General features: G+C 36.6%; 1 protein-coding gene and 1 long non-coding RNA gene across 2 annotated transcripts in view; one reads left to right on the top strand and one right to left on the bottom strand.

Annotated features, from left to right (window-relative positions):
• The window catches only part of LOC126888063 (atrial natriuretic peptide-converting enzyme), a 331,414-nt gene that overhangs the window by 298,299 nt on the left and 16,319 nt on the right, over positions 1-16,796 (bottom strand). The window lies entirely within an intron of this gene.
• Positions 12,183-13,183, top strand: LOC126888065 (uncharacterized). The gene is made up of 2 exons (XR_007699372.1): positions 12,183-12,615; positions 12,704-13,183. It is a non-coding gene; the product is annotated as an uncharacterized LOC126888065 (long non-coding RNA).

Here is a 16,796-nt window from a genome sequence, read left to right as displayed (position 1 = left end):
CTGCTCTCCCTGATCCAACCAAAACAAACCCCAGCGTGCAGTCCCGAATTGCAACGAACGAAATGGCATAGATGCCCTAGCGGCAACTGCTAGCAAAAGACTAAGTTTTCACTCTAATGGCATATAACATATCCCACCAGAATGAAAACAATGGGAACCTTCTCTGGTTACACCTCCGAGGCTTCTACAATTTGCAAGCCATACGGATGCTGAGACTAAGGAAGATGAGGGAATTCTACAATTTACAATTCACGTCACATCTGCTCAGCGCGGTAAAGTTCCAACGAGACTGGTTCCCTTCATACTCCACACAGAGTAAATGTAAATCAAAAATGAATAACCATTTTCAATTTCGTTGCAAAACGAAAATACAGCCGAACCATATTCCAGTCCAATCAGAGAGTGCTGCAAGCACCTCTACCGGTTTCGAAACTTATTAGTCTCTCATCAGGAGGCACATATGCTGCTCTCCCTGATCCAACCAAAACAAACCCCAGCGTGCAGTCCCGAATTGCAACGAACGAAATGGCATAGATGCCCTAGCGGCAACTGCTAGCAAAAGACTAAGTTTTCACTCTAATGGCATATAACATATCCCACCAGAATGAAAACAATGGGAACCTTCTCTGGTTACACCTCCGAGGCTTCTACAATTTGCAAGCCATACGGATGCTGAGACTAAGGAAGATGAGGGAATTCTACAATTTACAATTCACGTCACATCTGCTCAGCGCGGTAAAGTTCCAACGAGACTGGTTCCCTTCATACTCCACACAGAGTAAATGTAAATCAAAAATGAATAACCATTTTCAATTTCGTTGCAAAACGAAAATACAGCCGAACCATATTCCAGTCCAATCAGAGAGTGCTGCAAGCACCTCTACCGGTTTCGAAACTTATTAGTCTCTCATCAGGAGGCACATATGCTGCTCTCCCTGATCCAACCAAAACAAACCCCAGCGTGCAGTCCCGAATTGCAACGAACGAAATGGCATAGATGCCCTAGCGGCAACTGCTAGCAAAAGACTAAGTTTTCACTCTAATGGCATATAACATATCCCACCAGAATGAAAACAATGGGAACCTTCTCTGGTTACACCTCCGAGGCTTCTACAATTTGCAAGCCATACGGATGCTGAGACTAAGGAAGATGAGGGAATTCTACAATTTACAATTCACGTCACATCTGCTCAGCGCGGTAAAGTTCCAACGAGTTGCCGCTAGGGCATCTATGCCATTTCGTTCGTTGCAATTCGGGACTGCACGCTGGGGTTTGTTTTGGTTGGATCAGGGAGAGCAGCATATGTGCCTCCTGATGAGAGACTAATAAGTTTCGAAACCGGTAGAGGTGCTTGCAGCACTCTCTGATTGGACTGGAATATGGTTCGGCTGTATTTTCGTTTTGCAACGAAATTGAAAATGGTTATTCATTTTTGATTTACATTTACTCTGTGTGGAGTATGAAGGGAACCAGTCTCGTTGGAACTTTACCGCGCTGAGCAGATGTGACGTGAATTGTAAATTGTAGAATTCCCTCATCTTCCTTAGTCTCAGCATCCGTATGGCTTGCAAATTGTAGAAGCCTCGGAGGTGTAACCAGAGAAGGTTCCCATTGTTTTCATTCTGGTGGGATATGTTATATGCCATTAGAGTGAAAACTTAGTCTTTTGCTAGCAGTTGCCGCTAGGGCATCTATGCCATTTCGTTCGTTGCAATTCGGGACTGCACGCTGGGGTTTGTTTTGGTTGGATCAGGGAGAGCAGCATATGTGCCTCCTGATGAGAGACTAATAAGTTTCGAAACCGGTAGAGGTGCTTGCAGCACTCTCTGATTGGACTGGAATATGGTTCGGCTGTATTTTCGTTTTGCAACGAAATTGAAAATGGTTATTCATTTTTGATTTACATTTACTCTGTGTGGAGTATGAAGGGAACCAGTCTCGTTGGAACTTTACCGCGCTGAGCAGATGTGACGTGAATTGTAAATTGTAGAATTCCCTCATCTTCCTTAGTCTCAGCATCCGTATGGCTTGCAAATTGTAGAAGCCTCGGAGGTGTAACCAGAGAAGGTTCCCATTGTTTTCATTCTGGTGGGATATGTTATATGCCATTAGAGTGAAAACTTAGTCTTTTGCTAGCAGTTGCCGCTAGGGCATCTATGCCATTTCGTTCGTTGCAATTCGGGACTGCACGCTGGGGTTTGTTTTGGTTGGATCAGGGAGAGCAGCATATGTGCCTCCTGATGAGAGACTAATAAGTTTCGAAACCGGTAGAGGTGCTTGCAGCACTCTCTGATTGGACTGGAATATGGTTCGGCTGTATTTTCGTTTTGCAACGAAATTGAAAATGGTTATTCATTTTTGATTTACATTTACTCTGTGTGGAGTATGAAGGGAACCAGTCTCGTTGGAACTTTACCGCGCTGAGCAGATGTGACGTGAATTGTAAATTGTAGAATTCCCTCATCTTCCTTAGTCTCAGCATCCGTATGGCTTGCAAATTGTAGAAGCCTCGGAGGTGTAACCAGAGAAGGTTCCCATTGTTTTCATTCTGGTGGGATATGTTATATGCCATTAGAGTGAAAACTTAGTCTTTTGCTAGCAGTTGCCGCTAGGGCATCTATGCCATTTCGTTCGTTGCAATTCGGGACTGCACGCTGGGGTTTGTTTTGGTTGGATCAGGGAGAGCAGCATATGTGCCTCCTGATGAGAGACTAATAAGTTTCGAAACCGGTAGAGGTGCTTGCAGCACTCTCTGATTGGACTGGAATATGGTTCGGCTGTATTTTCGTTTTGCAACGAAATTGAAAATGGTTATTCATTTTTGATTTACATTTACTCTGTGTGGAGTATGAAGGGAACCAGTCTCGTTGGAACTTTACCGCGCTGAGCAGATGTGACGTGAATTGTAAATTGTAGAATTCCCTCATCTTCCTTAGTCTCAGCATCCGTATGGCTTGCAAATTGTAGAAGCCTCGGAGGTGTAACCAGAGAAGGTTCCCATTGTTTTCATTCTGGTGGGATATGTTATATGCCATTAGAGTGAAAACTTAGTCTTTTGCTAGCAGTTGCCGCTAGGGCATCTATGCCATTTCGTTCGTTGCAATTCGGGACTGCACGCTGGGGTTTGTTTTGGTTGGATCAGGGAGAGCAGCATATGTGCCTCCTGATGAGAGACTAATAAGTTTCGAAACCGGTAGAGGTGCTTGCAGCACTCTCTGATTGGACTGGAATATGGTTCGGCTGTATTTTCGTTTTGCAACGAAATTGAAAATGGTTATTCATTTTTGATTTACATTTACTCTGTGTGGAGTATGAAGGGAACCAGTCTCGTTGGAACTTTACCGCGCTGAGCAGATGTGACGTGAATTGTAAATTGTAGAATTCCCTCATCTTCCTTAGTCTCAGCATCCGTATGGCTTGCAAATTGTAGAAGCCTCGGAGGTGTAACCAGAGAAGGTTCCCATTGTTTTCATTCTGGTGGGATATGTTATATGCCATTAGAGTGAAAACTTAGTCTTTTGCTAGCAGTTGCCGCTAGGGCATCTATGCCATTTCGTTCGTTGCAATTCGGGACTGCACGCTGGGGTTTGTTTTGGTTGGATCAGGGAGAGCAGCATATGTGCCTCCTGATGAGAGACTAATAAGTTTCGAAACCGGTAGAGGTGCTTGCAGCACTCTCTGATTGGACTGGAATATGGTTCGGCTGTATTTTCGTTTTGCAACGAAATTGAAAATGGTTATTCATTTTTGATTTACATTTACTCTGTGTGGAGTATGAAGGGAACCAGTCTCGTTGGAACTTTACCGCGCTGAGCAGATGTGACGTGAATTGTAAATTGTAGAATTCCCTCATCTTCCTTAGTCTCAGCATCCGTATGGCTTGCAAATTGTAGAAGCCTCGGAGGTGTAACCAGAGAAGGTTCCCATTGTTTTCATTCTGGTGGGATATGTTATATGCCATTAGAGTGAAAACTTAGTCTTTTGCTAGCAGTTGCCGCTAGGGCATCTATGCCATTTCGTTCGTTGCAATTCGGGACTGCACGCTGGGGTTTGTTTTGGTTGGATCAGGGAGAGCAGCATATGTGCCTCCTGATGAGAGACTAATAAGTTTCGAAACCGGTAGAGGTGCTTGCAGCACTCTCTGATTGGACTGGAATATGGTTCGGCTGTATTTTCGTTTTGCAACGAAATTGAAAATGGTTATTCATTTTTGATTTACATTTACTCTGTGTGGAGTATGAAGGGAACCAGTCTCGTTGGAACTTTACCGCGCTGAGCAGATGTGACGTGAATTGTAAATTGTAGAATTCCCTCATCTTCCTTAGTCTCAGCATCCGTATGGCTTGCAAATTGTAGAAGCCTCGGAGGTGTAACCAGAGAAGGTTCCCATTGTTTTCATTCTGGTGGGATATGTTATATGCCATTAGAGTGAAAACTTAGTCTATTTGACAAAAATTGAAAATTTTGACCTGTAGAGGGAGATCCAGTGATCACCCTGTTTACATAAATTAAATTAAAACAAATTAAAATAAGTTTAGTTATCACAGATTATTCGAATCTTCTTGCTAGATACACTACTTTGAATCTCTTCAGGCGTCGTACATCACTGTGGTCATCAGTAAGGTTGCTGGCTAACTCATTTGGATGAGATTCTAGTCTCTTGGAATATTTTTTGTAATATTCCGTTATTACTGTTTTTATGGATGGCACATTGAGGTCTTGCTCTATCACATAGTTTGGCACGTACCAAGGGGCATTCAGCATTGTTCTAAGGACTTTGTTCTGGAATCTCTGCAATATTTCTAGGTTAGTTTGACTGGCTGTCCCCCAAAGTTGGATACCATAGGTCCACACTGGTTTTAATATAGTTTTATATATCAGCAGTTTGTTTTCAAGTGATAGTTGAGATTTACGACCGATGATCCAGTACATTTCTCGAAATTTTATTCCTAGTTGTTTTCTTTTTGTAAAAATGTGTTTTTGCCAAGTTAATCTCCTATCAAGATGGATTCCTAGGTACTTGACAGTATCGGTTTGTGGGAGTTGAGTTTCATTTAGTGTTACAGATGGACATGTGTGTCTTCTTATGGTGAAGGTTACATGGATGGATTTACTCTCATTCGCCTTTATCTTCCATTTTTTAAGCCATATTTGTATATTATTAAGGTCTTTCTGAAGGGTTCTGGATGCTGTATTTGGATCATGGTGGGAGGCTAGTACAGCAGTGTCATCAGCAAAAGTTGCACACGTTGTTTTGTTATTTGTGGGTAGGTCAGCAGTGTAGAGCAAGTACAATATCGGTCCCAAGACACTTCCTTGTGGTACTCCGGCTTTTATTGGTCTTAGGCTTGTGTATTCATTATCCTGCTTGACTAGGAAATGTCGGTTGGAAATATAGCTTTTTAGGATTTGATAAAAAGGATGAGGAAGGTTTTTCTTTAGTTTAAAGAGCATACCAGCATGCCATACCTTGTCGAAGGCCTGACCAATGTCCAGGAATGCAGCAGAACAATACCTTTTATTTTCTAGATCACTTCTGATGTGTTTTACCAGTCTATGTACCTGTTCTATCGTTCCGTGTTGTGTTCTGAACCCAAATTGGTGTTGGGGAATTAGTTTCCTTTCTTCTATAACTGGGGATAATTGTTTAAGGAGAAGTTTTTCCAAAATTTTTGATAGAACAGGTAGCAGGCTTATTGGTCTGTATGAAGTCACCTGAGTTTTATTTTTCCCTGGCTTAGGTATGAGAATAATTTGAGCAACTTTCCATTGTTCTGGGTAGTAACCTAGCCTAAATATTGCATTAAATACTTGCGTTATCATTTTCAGACCTTTGCATGTCAATTGCTGCAGTACTTTCCCGTTGATCAGGTCATACCCTGGAGCTTTTTTTGGACTGATTTCATGCTGGATCATATTTTTAACTTCTTTAGTGGTGATTTTTTGTATAGGTAAATCCATCTGGTAGGGCGATTCCAGGAAGTCATTTATTTCTTCCTCTGTGTCACCATCTTCCATGGGATGTGGCTGGAATACATTAGTGAGGTGATTTGCAAATGCTTCGGCTTTTTCCTTATTATTTCTACACCAGTTTCCCTCTTGGTTTCGTATTGGTGGTATTTGTTGTTTCGGGTGTTTGATTTTTCTCGTGGCCTTCCAAAGGGTATATTCACTATCTGCGTTTGCTGATAAACCTGTAAGATATTCTTGTATTTTGTTATTTTTGATATTATGCAATTGTAGTTTAATTTCCTTGGTGATTTTATTTAATTTCGCCTTGTTCTCATGTGTTCTTTTTCTTCGCCACTCTTCCTTTATTTTTCTCTTTCTAGCAATCATTTCCTTTATTACAGTTGGGCAATTCTCTTTCAATTCTGTTTGGTAGCAGTCAGGGGTAGCATACCAAGCAGCTTCTTGTATAGATTTCTGAAGATTTTCTACTGCTGCGTAGATGTCACTTTCTGTTTTCAATGGGATGTTTATGTCAATTAGTTCATCTAGTTTAGTCTTGAAAATGCTCCAGTCTGTTTTGTTACTGTATAGTGATGGTTGTTTAGTACTATTTGTTATTTGTGCATACCATGTCGCGACTACGCTAGAGTGGTCAGAGGGTAGATCGTAACAAGATTCTACTTTTGCCAATTTAACATTAATTCCTTTAACAATATAAAAGTCGAGTAGATCAGGTATTTTTGCATTGTCGGTAGGCCAGTAAGTTGGTTCCCTTGTGGTGAGGTAATTTGCATTGGTCGCATTTATAGCTTTAAGAAGTTCTCTGCCTTTTGTGGTAATAATTCTGGATCCCCAGGTAGTATGCTTAGAATTAAAATCTCCTCCTGCTATAAATCTATTTCCTAATGTTTTAAAGAAATTTTCAAACTGTTCCGTTTTGTTATTGTGCTTTGGCGGACAGTATATAGCTGATACTGTTAGTGGGCCTAGTTGATCTTCCACAACAATGCTGGTGGCCTGTAGATAGTCGCATTCATGTTTTTGTATTTCGTAGTGCTTTAGTTTATTACTAACTATTATTGCAGTGCCTCCATGTGCTTTTTCATTGGGATGTTGCGTATGATAAGTTGTAAATCGTGGAATATTGATGTGGTTTTTGGATGTAAAATGAGTTTCTGTAATCAGCATTATGTCAATTTTTTGTGTGTTAATAAATAGTTTTAATTCTTCTACATGTTGACTTAAGCCATTGGCGTTCCATAATACTAGCTTTAGTAACTGAGTCATTTCTGGTTGAGAATCATGGTCAGGAGGTTGAGCATAGTGCTCATTTGTTCCGTCAGTTTTTTTAACATGTCTTTCAGTTCTGACATGTCTGTGTGGTTATTAGTTTGATTTGGTATATGTTGTGTAGTAGTTTGGTTGGAGGCTTGCTGGTTAACTGCTTGCGTTGCTTGTGCGTATGTTATTCCAGGTTGCACATAGTTGACTGTTGTAGTTCTATCTTGGTTTGTCCTCGCGTTGTGTCGTCTCAAGTTAGGGAATTTAAGTTTTTGTAATTGTTTGTGAACTTCACACCCTCTATAATTTGCGGGGTGATTTTCACCACAGTTAGCACATTTAACATTACTGTCTCTGGTTTTCCTTGGACATTCTTTAGTGTAATGAGGTTCTGCGCATTTGACACAGCACGGTTGTTTATTGCAGAAGTTTTTTGTGTGGTTGTATTTTTGACATCTACTACATTGCGGAATTATTCTCTTGACATGCGGTGCTTCGAATTCTACTATGGAATGCATTACTTGTTTAATGTTATAGATGTCCTTGTTATTATCTTTTGTTTCTAGATCAATGTAGAACATAGGCAGCGATTTTTTAGTTTGGTTGTGTAGTATATTCCATATATTTATAACATTATGGTTTTTGGTTTTAAGATCTTCTTTTATCTCTTCTAAATTTGTCGTGGGGTGCATGCCTTTAAGAACCACTCGGTAGTGTCTTTCACTTTTAGGTTTATAAGTGTGGAAGTCCGTGTTTTTTGTTTTTAGAGCATTTATTATGGCGGTGTATGCTTTGTCTGATTTTGGTTGAATTTTTATTTGTTCGCTGTTGATAGCTTTAGCAATAAAATCATTTTCTGCTACTTGTTGCAAAAGATCGATAAGAGGCTTGCAGATCTGCACGCCTGATACAAATATTGGAGGTGGTTTTGGTTTTGCATCTGTATTTTTAACTGTGTCTTCCAAATTGTCACTTTCATCTATTGAACTTAGTGCTTCAAATTGATTTTGTGTTGTTATAGGTTTACTTAACCAGTACTCACCAAGTTTTGTTTGTCTTTTGTTACTTCTAGGCATTTCTGGACTGCTTCTTAATCTTTTTCCGGTAACCTCATTCCATTGCTGTTCTTCAATACTGGCTGTTTGTTCATTTGTTTGGTTTATTTGTAGTGAATCATTAGGTTGTTGGGAACAAGTGGGAATTTGTATAGGATTTTGGATCATTGGAGCCATGGTTTTTACATTTTGTTCATAATTTGGTTGGGAATAAAAGCCTGTTGAAAAGTTGTTCATGTTACCTGCTCGGTTGATACGACACTGGAATCATTGCTGACGATAACTCGCTACTAAAAATATGTTAAGAAATCAAAATAAGGAATTCGGTTGGGTTTGGAGTTTATGTTAACATTATTTTCACCGATTTTAAACATTTTGAATTGTCTAATGCGCTTGATATTAGATTATACAGGGTGTAACAAAAAAGCAGGTCATAAATTCTGGGATCAAAAATAGTTCGATTGAACTTAACTTGCCTTAGTACAATTGTGCATATAAAAAATGTTACAGCCATTTGAAGTTACAAAATGAAAATAGATTTTTTTTAATATATCGAATACTATTAGAAATTGTTTATTGAAAATGGACATGTGGCATTCATATGGCAGGAACATCTTTAAAAAATAACGACAGTGAAATTTGTACACCCCATAAAAATTTTATGGAGGTTTTGTTTACTTAAATCCCCTCCCCCAAACTTTTTGTGTATGTTTCAATTAAATTATTATTGGGAATTTTATAGTTTTATAGTTTTTATCGAGAGGCGGCTTCTTTTGCCTCTTTTAAAATATACCTAAAAATGTAAATCAAAAATAAATTTTCATTAGTAATTACACGACAGCTCTAAAATTATCGATTTTTATCTCGAGTGACACTTTGACAGTTTTAATTTCACGACCCGAAGGGGAGTGAAATTATGTCAAAGTGTCACCGAGGGCAAAACAAGTCGACAATTCGAGCTAGAGAGTAATTCGTTAAGATTATTTCATCAAAAAAACTATTTCATAATTGAAGACCTTGGGACGAGTAGTGGACATGCCACAAAAGATTATTTTGGAGAAAACACCATTTTAAACTTATTTTCAGATCCTGAAATCCAATTTTTACATTTTTCTCGGAAGCAAGGTCCACAATCGTTTGGAAATATGTTATTAAATACACAGTTAAAGTAACACAAATGTTTATTTAACGGTTTTTAAGTTTTTGAACATTTTTTGAAAAATATGAGGCTTAGCCCTTTTTGTACAAAAAAATTAAATTCTAAAAAATGAACTGTAGTCTTTGTCATCTTCGCTTTTATTTAAAAATGGATTTTGGTCACTTCGTTTCAGAATCAAACTCATTAAAGTCTATTTTGCGTTTACATGCACCGGAATGTTCCGCCGCCATGTTGATTACTATTGTGGCTTGTCTCATTCTGTTGCAATATAAAGTAATGATGACACAACGGGACTTACTACAGCGGCGCCATCGATGAGCAAAAAGCTGAAATTTTCTGTTTGGGGCATTAATATGGTCTTAGAGTGTGCGATTTCTACTTTAACTCATTTTTGACGAAATTGTGGTTTGTCCCCTTCTGATCCCAAGGTCTTCAATTGTTTACATTATTTCCCGATTCCTTTGGATATGGATTTAAATTTTGCCAAACCGACATATTAAATAAACAAAGCTGCTGTTAGTATGTGGTCGTCAAATTTAACAATTAAAAACATGACAGTGCAATTTTCGATTTCTACTATGCAATTATCAGAGATCGAGTGCAATTTGCGGCGATTATTTCATGAATAAAACTGTTCAAAAGCAAAATTTTATTGTAATTTATTTATGCAAGTACAAATTAGTAATTACTACAATTAAACACACAGTTGTTATAACTATTTGACGGTTCAAAGTCATCACTTTTATAACTTTTAAAACATTAATTGTCACTAATGTCACTTAATGTATTTTTTCGTAGCAACGAAGGGCATCTGACGTAATATAATTGACGACGGGATATTATCAACAATTATCACTTTAATTTTTATTTCTATTGGACAGAATCTCCTAAGAATGAAATATTGGGGGTAATTACACAAGTGCATCAAAATTGTCGATAATTTAGCTTGAAAGCGTATTGCCTAAAAACTACTAGAGTTCATTTTCATTTTTTGTCGAAAGAGCCCGACTCAGGGGGAGCACATTTGTGTACATTTGTACTATGGTGAGTTAGATTCAATTGAACTATTTTTGGTCCCAGAATACGTGATTTAAATTATGACCTGCCTTTTTGTTACACCCTGAATAACATATCAAGTTCAATTTAGCTATAACCAACTTTATAATTATTGTGCAAAGTTAAGAAATTATTTTTTTATTCAGTGTAGGTAAGTATATATAGTGTAACAAAAATTTAAAATCAATAATTATTTAAAACATAATTGAATAATAGACAATTACGGAACTCTATATTTATATTTAAGAAAGCAGTCAAGTACATTGCCTTGTATTAAATTTTATTTTCAGCTTACATCCTCTGTTATTGACATTTTCGATGGAACAACCGTTAATTTGAAATTATGAAATATTTATATAAATTACTGTAATCACCAACATATAAATTAAATTGTTGATTTTTATCTATTAACGCGTACAACTTGTATATACCGTTACGAATAATTTTCAAGAATAATGATTATTTTGTTTTATCCCATTATTGTGGCATAAATGATATCGTTTTTTACACAATAATACAGGATGTTTGGTAAAAAATGGGCCACAGCTAAACCTTAGATTTGTGAGGTTAAAATAGATCGATTTAAGCTAACTTACCTTAGTACGAAAGTTGATAATAACAGAAATACAGGGTGCCAAAGTTAAACTTCTATTTTATTAATTTTTGAATATTTCCTGACAGGCATGAGATAACAACACGAAATTTGGTAAGTGGGAGTTTATTAGAACGGTAAATCTAAATTTCCCACCAAAAATTATATATTATCCAGAGGGCGCCACATACGTCTTTCAACGCTCATTTACCTAATAGGTTCAATTTTTCTTTATCCCCCACTCTACATAATTTTAAGATCAAAACTTTTATTCCTTTATTATATTTACTTAAAAAAGGTGTACTACATTTATCTCGCAATCTCCCTAAACTTAACAGTTTTCGAATTAAACGCATTTTAAATATACTGTGCAAAATAAAATTTTTTGAATTTCATTGTAGTTATTAAAAACCATTTGACATATCCTTGTCATACTTGGTAGCAAGGGTAAGTACTATACACCCTACTAAATTGTATTAAACAAACGTTTATGGCTACTACCAGAGGCGTACGACGGGGGAAAGTGAATGGTCGACTCTTCCCAAATTCTACGCCAGTGTCAGAATTGCTATTTTAGTGCAATTTTTGGATTCTCTAATACTTTCTATGTAAATAATAAACCCTTAATTCGTAACGATAAAGTCATCTGTTTTCGAGATATCTGAAGTTAAAAACGAAAGGGAATAATACATTAATACATTAATCAAATTAACAACTGTGCCGTTTCATTTTTAACTTCAAATATCTCGAAAACTGGTGAATTTATCGTTACGAATGAAGGGTATATTATTTTCATAGAAAGTATTGGAGAATCTAAAAATTATGCTAAACAAGCAGTTTCGTCAGTGGCGTAGAATTTGGGAAGGGTCAACCATTCACTATCCCGTGTCGTACACCTCTGGTGTACAATACCTACACTTTCTGCCAAGTATGATAAGGATATGTCAAATAACTTTAAAGTACCGGGTACAAATAGTTCTCAGCGTTTTAAATAAAGAATAAATAATTAAAAAAAAAATAATACTTTATATTCTGTGTCATACTTGGCAAAAAGTATAGGTACTGTTATTACGGTTGAAAATTTAGTAGTAACGTTTGTTGAGTTTTGGTTGTTTATAAACGATTATTTTGTCCTTGGAGGATGTATAATTTGTATGTTTGGATGTATATGCTTTTTGTGTGAGTCAGTGAGAGAAGATTTTTGTTGTAGAGTTTTTTTTGTTTTGAACGCCTTGTTAGAAAATCAACAACGTTCATTCTTTTCAATAAACATTTTTGAGAAAGCACTTGAAGCCTGGTCGGCGATTTGGATTCCCAGTTTTTTTAATTGAAATGGTACTTTTTCAATCCTTTGGTGGGATGTACTGGGAATTCTCTTATTGAGGTATCCGTTGGTGTGCTGGAAATTTGGGGCACGTAAAGATTTGTCTTGGAAAATCCTCTAGCCTCTAGAGATTAATTCGATGTTTATTGATGGCCAGGCTGAGAGTCGTGTAATAGACCCTTTTGTATGTTAAAGGTAAGCTGAAGTCATTTTTGTTCAGTTTATTGGTTCTCAGTTTTAAGAAGTTAGTTCAGTTATTTTTATTTTCTTTTTCTTTTGCTAGGGTGTTCCGGTAGTACAAAATTGTATGTATTTATCGATCCTGTTTAAAGAAGTAATAGAAGTACATTTATTTACCAGATTTACATTTATTCAGTATATTGGAAATAATAAATTTGGCAGATTTATTTAGAAGTTCGATATTTGACGTGACATTTTGACAAAATTTAAGGAAGATTGCAGTGTGTTTATCCAGGCAAATGATTTTTTTTATTGAAGGAAATAAGGACGGTAATAGATTTTATTTTATTTTATGGGAGAAAACAAGAAAGAACAAGGTACAATTTAGATTGGGTTAAGGGGTCTAAAAAGGGGACTAAAATACAATGATTTTTATATTTATGTGAAGGAAACAGCTGGTTCTGGTTTATTTTTTTTTTAATTAATTACTTACTTTTGTTCTTATAAACTATTGAAATCAAAATTAATATTTGTATGTAAAAAGGGACTTAAAATTTTGTTGACATTATATTCTCTATAGTTATCTAGTGTTTTATTTGAACTGTCATGTCTCATGCTCATCTAAATCAAACCAACTAATAATATAAAAATAATTCCGACTGAGAAATAGCTGTGGTACTGTACACCTACTAAATTATGTTAAATAATCGTTTTCGGCTACTACCAGAGGCGTACGACAGGGGAAAGTGAATGATTGATCCTTCCCTTTCTCCCGTCGTCGTACGCGTCTGGTAGTAGCCAGAAACGTTTGTTTAATACAATTTAGAAGGGTGTACCATTACAATTGGTGCCAAGTATGGCGAGGATATGTCAAATGGTTTTTAGTAACTACAATGAAATGCAAAAAAAATTGAATTTTGCATCGTAGATGTAAAATGCGTTTATCTCGAAAACGGTTGAGTTTAGCGAGATGAATGTAGTATACCTTTTTTAAGTAAAAATAATAGGAGAATAAAATTTTTGATCCCAAAATTATGTAGAGGGGGGATAAAAAAATTGAACGTATTAAATGAGCGCTGAGAGACGTATGTGGCGCCCTCTGGGTAGTATATAATTTTTGGTGGAGAATTTAGTTTTTTCGTCCCAAAGACCCCACTTACCAAATTGTTATCTCATGCCTGTTAGGAAATATTCAAAAATAAATAAAATAAAAGTTGAACTTTGACACCCTGTATTTCTATTATTATCAACTTTCATACTAAGGTAAGTTAGCGAAAATCGACCTATTTTAACCTCAGTAATCTAAGGTTAAGCTATGGCGCAGTCTTTACCAAACACCCCGTATAATAGAAAATTATGAAGGGAAATAGTAAGTTAATGATAGAGTACAGCAGAAGAGAAAAAATATATTTATGTAGAAGAAATCAAGTAACTCATTAGAGACAAGAAAAAAGTGTAATTAATAAAGTAATCTGAATGTCAGTAGTTCTGCCGTACTTCTACATCATCCAGCCATCTTTTTCTAGGCCTTCCTCTACAGATATGGTCAAATACATTAATAAAGAAAGAAAACAAGAACTACTAAACATCATGAAAGAAAGAAAAGAAGTTCCACTAGATTGGCAGATACGCAATATAACGCCATTGTATAAAAAAGGAGATAGCAAGGAATGCTCACACTACAGAGCAATAACACTTGGAAGCACAGTAGGAAAACTATATGCTAGTATACTAGATAACAAGCTAAGAGAAAAACTAGAAAACACCTTTGAGGAGAGCCAGAGTGATTTCAGAAAAGAAAGAGGGACGAACGATCAGATTTTCATAATGAGACAAATAGTAGAAAAAGCTCTTAAAACAGAAAAAGAAATAAAAAGCAAAATATTCGTTTCGTTTTGATTAAATTCGAGTCTCTTGCCATCCCCTGACACCTGGTGTTTCTAGATCTATCTGTTGTCAAAGAGGCTATACAAGAAGACTGAATTTAATCAAAACAAAACGAAGAATAACTGCATATATAAAAATATTTGCAGCAGAGTGTGGTTAGACTGTCATCTAACGGGGAATCATGAAATGAGTGAAAATAATTTTCGACCACGAGTCAGTAATCTATTAACCGAGGTACGGCAGTACCAAACGGCGTCGCTAATACTCCAATAATGCGTCGTAGATTACTTTTAATGAAACGTGGTCATTTGTACTCTAAACCGAGTAAGGTATAACAAAAAGCAAAATATTCGTTTCGTTTTGATTAAATTCGAGTCTCTTGCCATCCCCTGACACCTGGTGTTTCTAGATCTATCTGTTGTCAAAGAGGCTATACAAGAAGACTGAATTTAATCAAAACAAAACGAAGAATAACTGCATATATAAAAATATTTGCAGCAGAGTGTGGTTAGACTGTCCTCTAACGGGGAATCATGAAATGAGTGAAAATAATTTTCGACCACGAGTCAGTAATCTATTAACCGAGGTACGGCAGTACCAAACGGCGTCGCTAGGAGAATACTCCAATAATGCGTCGTAGATTACTTTTAATGAAACGTGGTCATTTGTACTCTAAACCGAGTAAGGTATAACAAAAAGCAAAATATTCGTTTCGTTTTGATTAAATTCGAGTCTCTTGCCATCCCCTGACACCTGGTGTTTCTAGATCTATCTGTTGTCAAGGGATGGCACCAGGTGTCAGGGGATGGCAAGAGACTCGAATTTAATCAAAACGAAACGAATATTTTGCTTTTTGTTATACCTTACTCGGTTTAGAGTACAAATGACCACGGTTCATTAAAAGTAATCTACGACGCATTATTGGAGTATTCTCCTAGCGACGCCGTTTGGTACTGCCGTACCTCGGTTAATAGATTACTGACTCGTGGTCGAAAATTATTTTCACTCATTTCATGATTCCCCGTTAGAGGACAGTCTAACCACACTCTGCTGCAAATATTTTTATATATGCAGTTATTCTTCGTTTTGTTTTGATTAAATTCAGTCTTCTGGTATAGCCTCTTTGACAACAGATAGATCTAGAAACACCAGGTGTCAGGGGATGGCAAGAGACTCGAATTTAATCAAAACGAAACGAATATTTTGCTTTTTGTTATACCTTACTCGGTTTAGAGTACAAATGACCACGTTTCATTAAAAGTAATCTACGACGCATTATTGGAGTATTCTCCTAGCGACGCCGTTTCGTACTGCCGTACCTCGGTTAATAGATTACTGACTCGTGGTCGAAAATTATTTTCACTCATTTCATGATTCCCCGTTAGAGGACAGTCTAACCACACTCTGCTGCAAATATTTTTATATATGCAGTTATTCTTCGTTTTGTTTTGATTAAATTCAGTCTTCTTGTATAGCCTCTTTGACAACAGATAGATCTAGAAACACCAGGTGTCAGGGGATGGCAAGAGACTCGAATTTAATCAAAACGAAACGAATATTTTGCTTTTTGTTATACCTTACTCGGTTTAGAGTACAAATGACCACGTTTCATTAAAAGTAATCTACGACGCATTATTGGAGTATTCTCCTAGCGACGCCGTTTGGTACTGCCGTACGTCGGTTAATAGATTACTGACTCGTGGTCGAAAATTATTTTCAGAAAAAGAAATACTTGCATGTTTCATATTTGAAGATATTTGGAAAATACTAAAGAAGAGAAAAATTAAACAAGATCTAATAGGATGCATCCAGAGTTTATACGACAAAACGAAAAGCTATGTAAGGACAAAGAATAAAAAATCAAAAATATTCTACAGCAACAATAAATTAAAACAGAGTGGTGTCCTGATCCCACTAATCTTTAACCTAGTACTAGCTGATATAAAAAAATGCAAACACAAATGGAGAAAATATGATGTAGGATATTGGAATTTGAGAATGATACAAATACCAGAACTATGCTACGCAGACGACCTGGTGATATTTGGTTGGGGAGTCAGAATAACAATTACAAGAAAATATAAACATACTGTATGAAGAGCTAAAAATGAAATAGGTAGCAGAAACATGAAAATAAACAAAGAAAAATCAAAATCAAAGATCATTGGAAGACAAAAAAAAACATAAAACAGAAGTAGATGGCAAGCAACTTGAACAAGTAGACTGTTGTATTTTCATTTAAATTTGAATTAACTTATTTACGCGAGGAAGGCAAATAGTCCCAACTCTAGTTATTTTGCCTTTTATCG

This window comes from Diabrotica virgifera, chromosome 7, assembly GCF_917563875.1.
Source record: "Diabrotica virgifera virgifera chromosome 7, PGI_DIABVI_V3a".
Classification (NCBI taxonomy): domain Eukaryota; kingdom Metazoa; phylum Arthropoda; class Insecta; order Coleoptera; family Chrysomelidae; genus Diabrotica; species Diabrotica virgifera.
The sequence above is the reverse complement of the archived record's forward strand: the minus strand, read 5'-3'. Positions and strand labels throughout refer to the sequence as shown.